Below are 8,377 nucleotides of genomic sequence, written 5' to 3'. Positions count from 1 at the left end.
CGGTAGTTCCTAATTGTGATGAGGATGAAAAGGCAATGAGCTTCCCAAACTAGCAGTATTCAGAGACTTTTTGAGTCCCTACAATAATATACCAACATCACTTCAATTTTTTTTTTTTTTTTGCTGAAAACATATTTCACCCCACATTACTTCAGTATGTATCTTTTTTTTTTAATGGCAATTTCTTGCTTAACCGTAATGTAACTATCACACCAAACAAAATTGACAATAATTCCTGTCACCAGATAACAGGTCCACAAATTTCCCCACTGTCCCCAAATTACCTTCTATTTTTTTTTTTTTTTCCCCAAATTACCTTCTAGTGCTGGTTTGCTCAAAGTGGGATCCCACCGAAGTCCAGGCATTGCATTTCGTTCTGTTACGTAAGTCCCCTTAAATCTAAAACAGTTTGTTCTCTACATTTTGGGCAACAGAAAAGCTCTCCCCACTCTAATATTTTTTTAATGGTTTCATTTTACATTTAAATATTTGATCTGGGTGCGCCTGGGTGGCTCAGTCGGTTAAGCGTCTGCCTTCAGCTCAGGTCATGATCTCAGGGTTCTGGGATCGAGTCCCACACCAGGGTCCCTGCTCAGCAGGGAGCCTGCTTCTCCCTCTGCCCGCTGCTACCCCTGCTTGAAAAATAAAATCTTAAAAGAAAATAATTCTAGATCTGTTTGGAATATATCCTATTGTATTTCGTGAGGCACAGATTCAATTGTCTATTTTCCCAAGTGTTCCACCACCATTCATTAAAAAGCCCATCTTTCCCCATTTGTTAAAGATCCCGCACTTATCATCTGTCACATGGTAACACACAGTCACTTGGGTCTTCCAGACGCTGGTCTCTAAGTCCCTCCACAGCCACAAGCCTGCTGTCTGAATAGCTGGGGGCGCTCTGCCGTCTGGCAGCCCTGCTCCCTTCCTTTCAGGTTGTGCTGGTTGTCCTTGCGTGTTAATTTTCCTCCAAATGAATTTTTGAATAAATACACCTAATTTCAGAAGAAAATTCTGTAAGTTATGAATTGACTTGAGACCTGACTTTTTAAGATTTTATTTATTTATTTGACAGAGAGAGAGAGAGAGCAGGAGCAGGGGGAGGGGCAGAGGGAAAGCAGGCTCCCACTGAGCAGGGAACCCGGTGCGGGGACTCCAGCCCAGAATTCTGTGATCATGACCTGAGCTGAAGGCAGATGCGGAGCAGACTGAGCCCCCCAGGCGCCCCAAGAACCGACTTCTTTTGATGTTGAGTCATCACTGTATCCAGGAACATGGTACGTCTTTTCAATTGTGAAACTCACTTCTGTGTCTTTCAGGAGTGTTTTCAAGTTCTTCTTCTAAAGCTTTCCATAATGCTTGTTCTTTTTATGCTGAGATAGTTTTGCTTTTTCGTTTCTGCCATCAGTGGGGTTTTTCTCTTCCATCCATCGTCTGGCTGGTTGTTCTAAGAACATATGAAGGCTATCGGTTTCTATGTTAATTTTAGATCCTGCTACCTTACCAAATTCTCTCATTGTTTTTAGTGGCTTGTTCATGGCATCTTCTGTATTTTTCCAGAATGCAGTAATAGCACCTGCAGATAGGGATATTTTATACTGTCCTCCCTGTGCTTACCTTTTTGTTGTTGTCCCTGCCTGACGACACTGGCTAGTTCCCCCAGTGCAGTTATGGAAGTGGCCGAGACGGAGTGGATGTCTTTTTTTTATTCCTGACTTCACTGAGAATGCCTCCAGTGTTCCCCCAAGAAGTGAATGTCCCGTCTTTATCTGGTAACCCATCTTGCCTTAAATTTGTCATTAGTACAGCTGTACCAGTCGTCTTTTGGTTACTGCTCGCGTGAGGTATCTTTTGCCATCGTTTTATATTTAGCCTTTTCATATCCTTATGGTTTTAGTGTGTCTTTGCAAAACAGTCTAGAGTGTGTATCGTGGATGTATTTTTATCCAGTCTGAAAGTCTTTTTGTTTTTAACTGGACCTTCTGTCCACTTAGATTTAATATAAGTACTGATATATTTGAAATTATCTATCATTGGGGGTTGTCCTCTACATCTGTTCTTTTCCCCCTAATGATTTCTGTTCCTATGGCATTTTCTTCTTTTGGAGTGATTGTACGTTTTTCAATGCTATTTTCAATTTTATTTTTCCATTTCAACCTTCCAATTCCCCCACTAGTCTGTAAGTTATACAACGTTCTACTCTATTTTTAGTGGTTACTATAGAGATTAAACAGTGTGACATTTGTTTATCAAAAGACTAATGGTATTTTAGCACATTTACCCTTTTCCTAGACAATGCAAGGTTTCAGGATATTTTAAACTGTAAACACTCCTCAATTTATGTGCTGCTATCGTATTTTAATTCTGTAGAACTTTAACCCACCGTAGATTATGATTGCTCTTCATACAGTCAGCACACAGTAGGATTTCCCCAAATTCAGATTTACTCTCTTTCTTACTCATTTCTTCCTGCATATTTGAGCTTCTAATTAGAATTATTTTCATTCTACTTGAAGAACACCTTCTAGTTTCTTCTTTTTGGCAGTCTGTTGGTAGTAAATTATTTTGCTTTTTGATATTTGAAAGCGTCCTTACCTTCATTCTTGAAAGGTATTATTTTTAACTTTTAATTTTTAAGTAATTTCAGGATTATTGAAAAGTTACAAAAGTAAGGTGGTGAGTTCCCAGATACTTTTCGTCCACTGTCCTCTACACTGAACACGCTCTGTAACCATTGACACAATTGCGAAACGGGGAAACTAGATGACTCCCTGATTTACAGACCTCTTTAAACTTCACCAGGTTTCTGGATGAGGTCCCGTCCAGGGCCACACGCTGCACTGATTTGTCGCATGTCTCCAGTCTCCTACTGAGACATTTCCTTGGTCTTTTTTTTTTTCCTTCCATGACCTTGGCATTTTTGAAGATCTCTGGCTACTTTTTTTATAGAACTTCCCTCAGTTTTGGTTTCCCTCAGTTTCGGTTTGTGTGATGCTTTTTGTGATTAACTCAAAATTATACATGTTTGGCAAAGAATACCGGGAAGTGATCATGGGCTGTTCTCGGTAGCTCGTATCAGGTGTGGGTGCTATCGTTGTATGTCCGTACTGGTGATGTTCACTCTGATTGCTTTGCTGAAGTGGTAGGTTTCAGTGTTCTGCATTGTAAAGTTACTCGTTTTCCCTTTGTAAGTAATAGGCATTTTGTGGGAGACCCTTTGAGACCACGTGTATTTGTTCTTGAATGCTACGTAACAAATTAACCCCCCCTTTAGTGGCTTTAAAATACTAATAACTTCTTATGCTCAGTTTCCTTGGGCCAGGAGTTCGGGAGCAGCTCCACTGGACGGGTCTGGTTTGGGGTCCCTCCAGTGGAGCCTGCAGTCATCTGAAGGTTTCCTGGGGCTGGAGGGTCCCTGCCAAGTCATCTCCCTTACAAGCTCTTGGCTGGAGGCCTCCACCATTCACGGAGTTGGGACAGGAGCCTCTCTGGAGGGCTCCTACAGTCGCCTCATGACCTGGCCCATCACTTGGCCGGATGAGGAGCACGAGGTGGGAGCCACACAGCTCTGCGGCTCGACTGGACAGTCTGCTGTGTCCACAGTGTCCTCCTGGTCCACCGGTCAGCCCTAGTCAGTGTGGGAGGGGACCTCGCAGCAGCACGAGAACCAGGACTCTGGGATCCTTGGTGGCATCTCCATGGCTGCGGGTTCCTCTGGGCTCCCGGCACCACTTCCTCCAACATCCTTCCTTTTCCATGAAAGACTGACAGCGTGTCCTGCAGATTGGTTTTCTCGGCCGTGTCTGTCTCGGAATCAGAAACCACACAGCAATTGCTACAGGGAAACTTCAGCGTGAAGAATTAGTAACCGGAGGAACGGGGACTTGGCCAACGAGAGAACTCTAAGGAATATAAGACTGTAGGATGTCGGCAGCAGCCTCCACCCCCGGGACTGCGAGAGCCCCTCCCGCAGCTACCCCGCAGACCCGGAGAGGGTGCGGTCATGACTCAGCGCCCTAGACCAGTTTGCTGGGATGCTGCACCAGTCCGACCTGCTTGAGCCCCGCCCTCTGCTGCGGGAGCTGTCCAGAGGGCGGTGCCGCATCTCCGAATCCCAGAGGCCGCCCCAAGAGGTGCCGCAGAAGCCGTGCAAGAGGAGGAGCCTGGCTGCCACTCTCTTCCAAGGCACTGCTTGAGGGCGGGTGATTGACAGGCACCCCGCTGCCGGCTCTCTACCCTGAGCCCCCGGGGCAGGGGCGACCGGGGACGCGTTGGTGCAAGCTGCTGGGCGTACCTGGGACGCCATCCCAGAAGAGGTGCTTAGCCAGCAGCACGAAGTCATACCAGGTGAGCCAATTACTGACATGGGGTCAAGCGTTTAGTTTCGTAAAGAAGGAAAAGAAATTTTCTTAGTTTTGGTCTAACCACCTGCTTATGTGCTAAACTCCTGAAGTGCTACTTGCAGTCAGCATAGACTCTTAAAAATTGCCTTATGGTATTTTTTAGCCGACCCCCCACCCGCCTCCCTCCATCAACCTTCAGTTTGTTCTCTGTAGCTAAAGAGTCTCTTATGGTTTGTTTCCCTCTCTCTTTTTTTTTTCTTCCCTTCCCCAATGTTCCTCTGTTTTATTTCTTAAATTCCACATGTGAGTGAAATCATATGTATTTGTCTTTCTCTGATTGACTTATTTTGCTTAGCATAAAACCCTCTAGTTCCATCCACGTCATTACCAATGGCAAGGTTTCATACTTTTTGATGGCTGAGTAATATTCCATATATATATATATTTTTTTTTTTTTCTTTGTCCAGATTGCTTTGGCTGTTGGGGGTCTTTTGTGGTTCCATACAAATTTTAGGATTGTTTGTTCGTGCTGTAAAAAATGCTGGTGGTATTTTGGTAGCGATTGTGTTAAACATGCCTGACAGCTTTGATAGACATATTGAAAGTGTACGATTTGATCTGTGTTGGTGCAGGCATACACCTGTGTAGCCCCCGTCATGAGGACAGAAGAAGTGGTGCCTGAGAGAAGGGCCCTGAGAGGCAGGAGGAAGATGACTGATAGGGCACAGGGCGAGTGGCGGTGGAACTTGCTTTCTCAGGTATCAGGACATGTACAAAGCCACTACAATGAAATCAGAGTGGTGCTGGCCTTGGGACAGAAGTAGATCCAGGGAAGAGCAGACAAGGTGGAAATACAGCCCTTCCGATGAAAGGGGAAGTCAAGACACGGCCATGCTACAGCTCTGTTGAGTGAAAAAGGTTCCTGACATAGTGGATGCTGGGTGTTCTCAATCTAATGGGCCTGGGGTGCATAAATATTCATCTTACCACAGTATGGGCCTGATTCAAGGTTTTACAGGTTCAGAAGAGGAATAGAGTGGATAGTGGAGGATGTAACACTTGAGAAGGATCTTGAATAATAAATGAGTTTGTCTGAGAAATGGGAATAGGAGTCAGGGAGATGGCATTCCTGGCAGAAGGAACTGCATACGTAAAGGCAGGGAGATGCAAAAGCCATGGTGTTTTTACGGAGGTAGAATAATGCCCCCCCCCCAAAGGCATCTGTGTTCTACTCCCCAGAACCTTTGATATATTAGGTTACTGGCAATGGAGAATTAAGGTAGCATATGATATTAAGGTTAACCAGATGACCTTGAGATGCAGAGTTTTTCTTAGGTTATCTGGATGGACCCAACATAATCATAAAGGTCTTGTAAGTGGAGGAGGAGGCAGAAGAGGGAGAGCCAGAGAAATGGCAGCATGAGAAGCACGCAGCCCAAGCTGCTGGCTTTGAAGATGGAGGAAGGGCCCCAGAGCAAGGAGTACAGGTGGCCTCTAGAGGCTGGAAAAGGCAAGTAAATGGATTTTCTTCTACAGCCTCCAGAAGGGAACACAGGCCAGCCAACACCTTGATTTGAACCCAGCAAGTCCCATTTTGGACTTGTGACTTCCAGAAGTGCAAGATGATGCATTGGTGGTGTGTGAGGCCATTAAAGTTGTGGTAATTTGTTCACCTCCACAGGAAGCCAATTCAAGCACTGAGTCAGACTGGTAGAACATCGAATCTGAAGGGAAAATGGAGGTGGCGAAGGAGTGGGGGTCAGGGGCCAGATCACGGGCTCCTTGGCTGTCCTCTGAGGGACTGGCGCCACAGGGGAGGGCAGAGACTCCTGATTTGGGGTCATGAGGTGGCAGGGAGGCAGTTAGGGAGTGAGCTCTCTCTTAGGCAGTGATGCAGGCTTCCTATCGGTGACCTCACTCTTTAGAACAGTCCCCGGAAACTCCCGTCGTGCGGGAAGGGACACATGCTCTTCACGTCACCTGCCCTTCCTATCCTTTTTATTTCAGAATTTCCACCAAGTTTTGCTTTACCTCCCCCCCCTTTTATGGTCTGGCTTGACTCGGGTGTCACGAGGCAGAAGAGCCACGGGCCAGAGGGCGCTCCGGGAGTAAGAGCCACCAGGAGGAGAGAATTTAGGGGAGGCCACGCAGGGAGGGACTGAGGGGCCCCTTGACACACCATCTGTGACGGGCGCTGCCCAGAATGGTCCAGAATCCGGGCCGGAAGGCAGCGCCTGGCTCCTTGGGGCCTGTTCCATGCCCGCCATCTCTGCTGCTGTCCCAGGGTCTCGGTGCCTGGAAACCCCCTTTGCAGAGGCGACAGAGGGGGTCTCTCCCTTGTGACTGAAAGACTCAGGAACATTCCAGTTATTACTTGTTATTATCGTCGTACACCCTTACCTGCGGTTTTGCTTTCCACCGTTTCAGCTGGCCACGGGCCGCCACGGTCTGGAAGTGGGTGACACTCAGATGTGCCGTCAGGAGGTCGGCAGTAGCTTAGCCCTGTGTCACTCACCTCCCGTCATCTCATCACGGAGGGAGTTGATCATCTCCCGTCAGCGCAAGAAGGCTGAGGACGGTGCAGGAAGATACGGTGACACACACACACACAGAGAAAGAGAGAGAGAGAGAGAGAGAGCCCATTCACATTACAAACCGTTGTCTTAATTGTTCTAGTTTATTATTAGTCATTGTTGTTAATTGCCTTCTGTGCCTAACTGAAAAATTAAACTTTATCATAGGTATGTGCATATAGGAAAAAGGATAGTATAGGGAGGGTCGGTACTGTCCAGGGTTCGGGCGTCCACTAGGGGTCTGGGGATGTACCCCCCGTGCAGGAGGGGGGATGGCTTGTATCATTGGAGTCATTACATGTAAGTCTCCTGTCTAAAGCTCACCTGACCCATTTAGTTAATTCTAGGGCTCAGGCAGGTCAACGCATAATTATTTTTGTGTTTGCTCAGAAGGATTTTTGTTGCCGACAGCAAGCGACGTATTAGCTGTTTGGTGGCAGCTAGAGCTCGGTTACAAGCCCCGCCCACTCTAGGAGCTGCTGTTTTACGCAAATGTCATTCTCCAGGTCGTAGTGGGTTTTGCATTTCAGTGCACTCCTTACTTGGATTTGCCATTTTTAAGCTGCTCGGAATTCCCTCGACGCGGTGCATTGTGAGGTCAGAGCTGAACGGACACGGAGGCCCCGCCCCTCCTGACTCACTCCAGGTGACCCTGGGTGACAGCTGTGTGACGAGACAGTGGCTGGTGGCGCCCTTGTAGGCTCTGGAGCCGGTGGCAGGGGCCGCTGAGCAAGTTCTGCCCGGATCTTCGGATCCTGCTTGAAGCCCCTTTGTGAGGAGAGAAGGAAAGCGTGGGTCTAAGGTAACGACTTGGGATTTCTGTTGCCACCTCGGAACTGTCGGAAGCTCAAGGGGTGCAGGAACTCACCCCTCCTAATGCTCTTCTGGGTGTCTCTTGAGAAAGTGCAAGAATTGGGGGTTCTGGGTCCATCTATGTGGCCAAAGGGCCATTCCTGTCAAGAGTAGTTAGAACTGGGGTGGAGGAGGGAAAGGTGGAGATCGGAAGGCAGGCTGTGGCCCAGGCCTGGGAGGTGAGCAGCATGTCTGGTCATGATCCAGGGTGCTAACCTGGGCGTCCGAGGTTGGCTCCTTCATCCTGAGCACCCGGGAGGGGAGTTGAGAAACAAATAGGCAAAATGAAGTCGACACAAAGCGTTTCCATGTCCAATATCCAAACAGCTCCATATTTCTGGAAGTCCAGTAAGCCCAGGAGCCAGGATGGAGGAGTGGGCATTTGGGTTCTAAAATCAGAAAGATTGCACATTTGGATGGACAACCAGGCACTGTGGGAAAAGCCTCTTAGTGTTTATGTTATCTGTTGTAAAACAAAAGTATTCAGGCTTCTCATTGACACTGCGGGGGAGGGAGGAGCTGAAATGTTTCTCCAGAACAAGGAACAGTAGAGGGACCTCACCAGCGCTAATGTGAGCGGAGCGCACCGTCGCTCAGGCCCTCTAACCTGGG

General features: G+C 47.5%; 1 long non-coding RNA gene across 1 annotated transcript; it reads right to left on the bottom strand.

Annotated features, from left to right (window-relative positions):
• Nucleotides 1-610: 610 nt before the first annotated feature.
• Nucleotides 611-8,144, bottom strand: LOC103673157. The gene is made up of 3 exons (XR_571334.2): nucleotides 7,456-8,144; nucleotides 6,741-6,909; nucleotides 611-3,800 (listed from the first exon to the last, which is right to left on the bottom strand). It is a non-coding gene; the product is annotated as an uncharacterized LOC103673157 (long non-coding RNA).
• Between the last annotated feature and the right edge of the window lie 233 nt (nucleotides 8,145-8,377).

Source organism: Ursus maritimus, unplaced genomic scaffold (genome assembly GCF_017311325.1).
Source record: "Ursus maritimus isolate PB19 unplaced genomic scaffold, ASM1731132v1 scaffold_4, whole genome shotgun sequence".
NCBI lineage: Eukaryota > Metazoa > Chordata > Mammalia > Carnivora > Ursidae > Ursus > Ursus maritimus.
The sequence above is the reverse complement of the archived record's forward strand: the minus strand, read 5'-3'. Positions and strand labels throughout refer to the sequence as shown.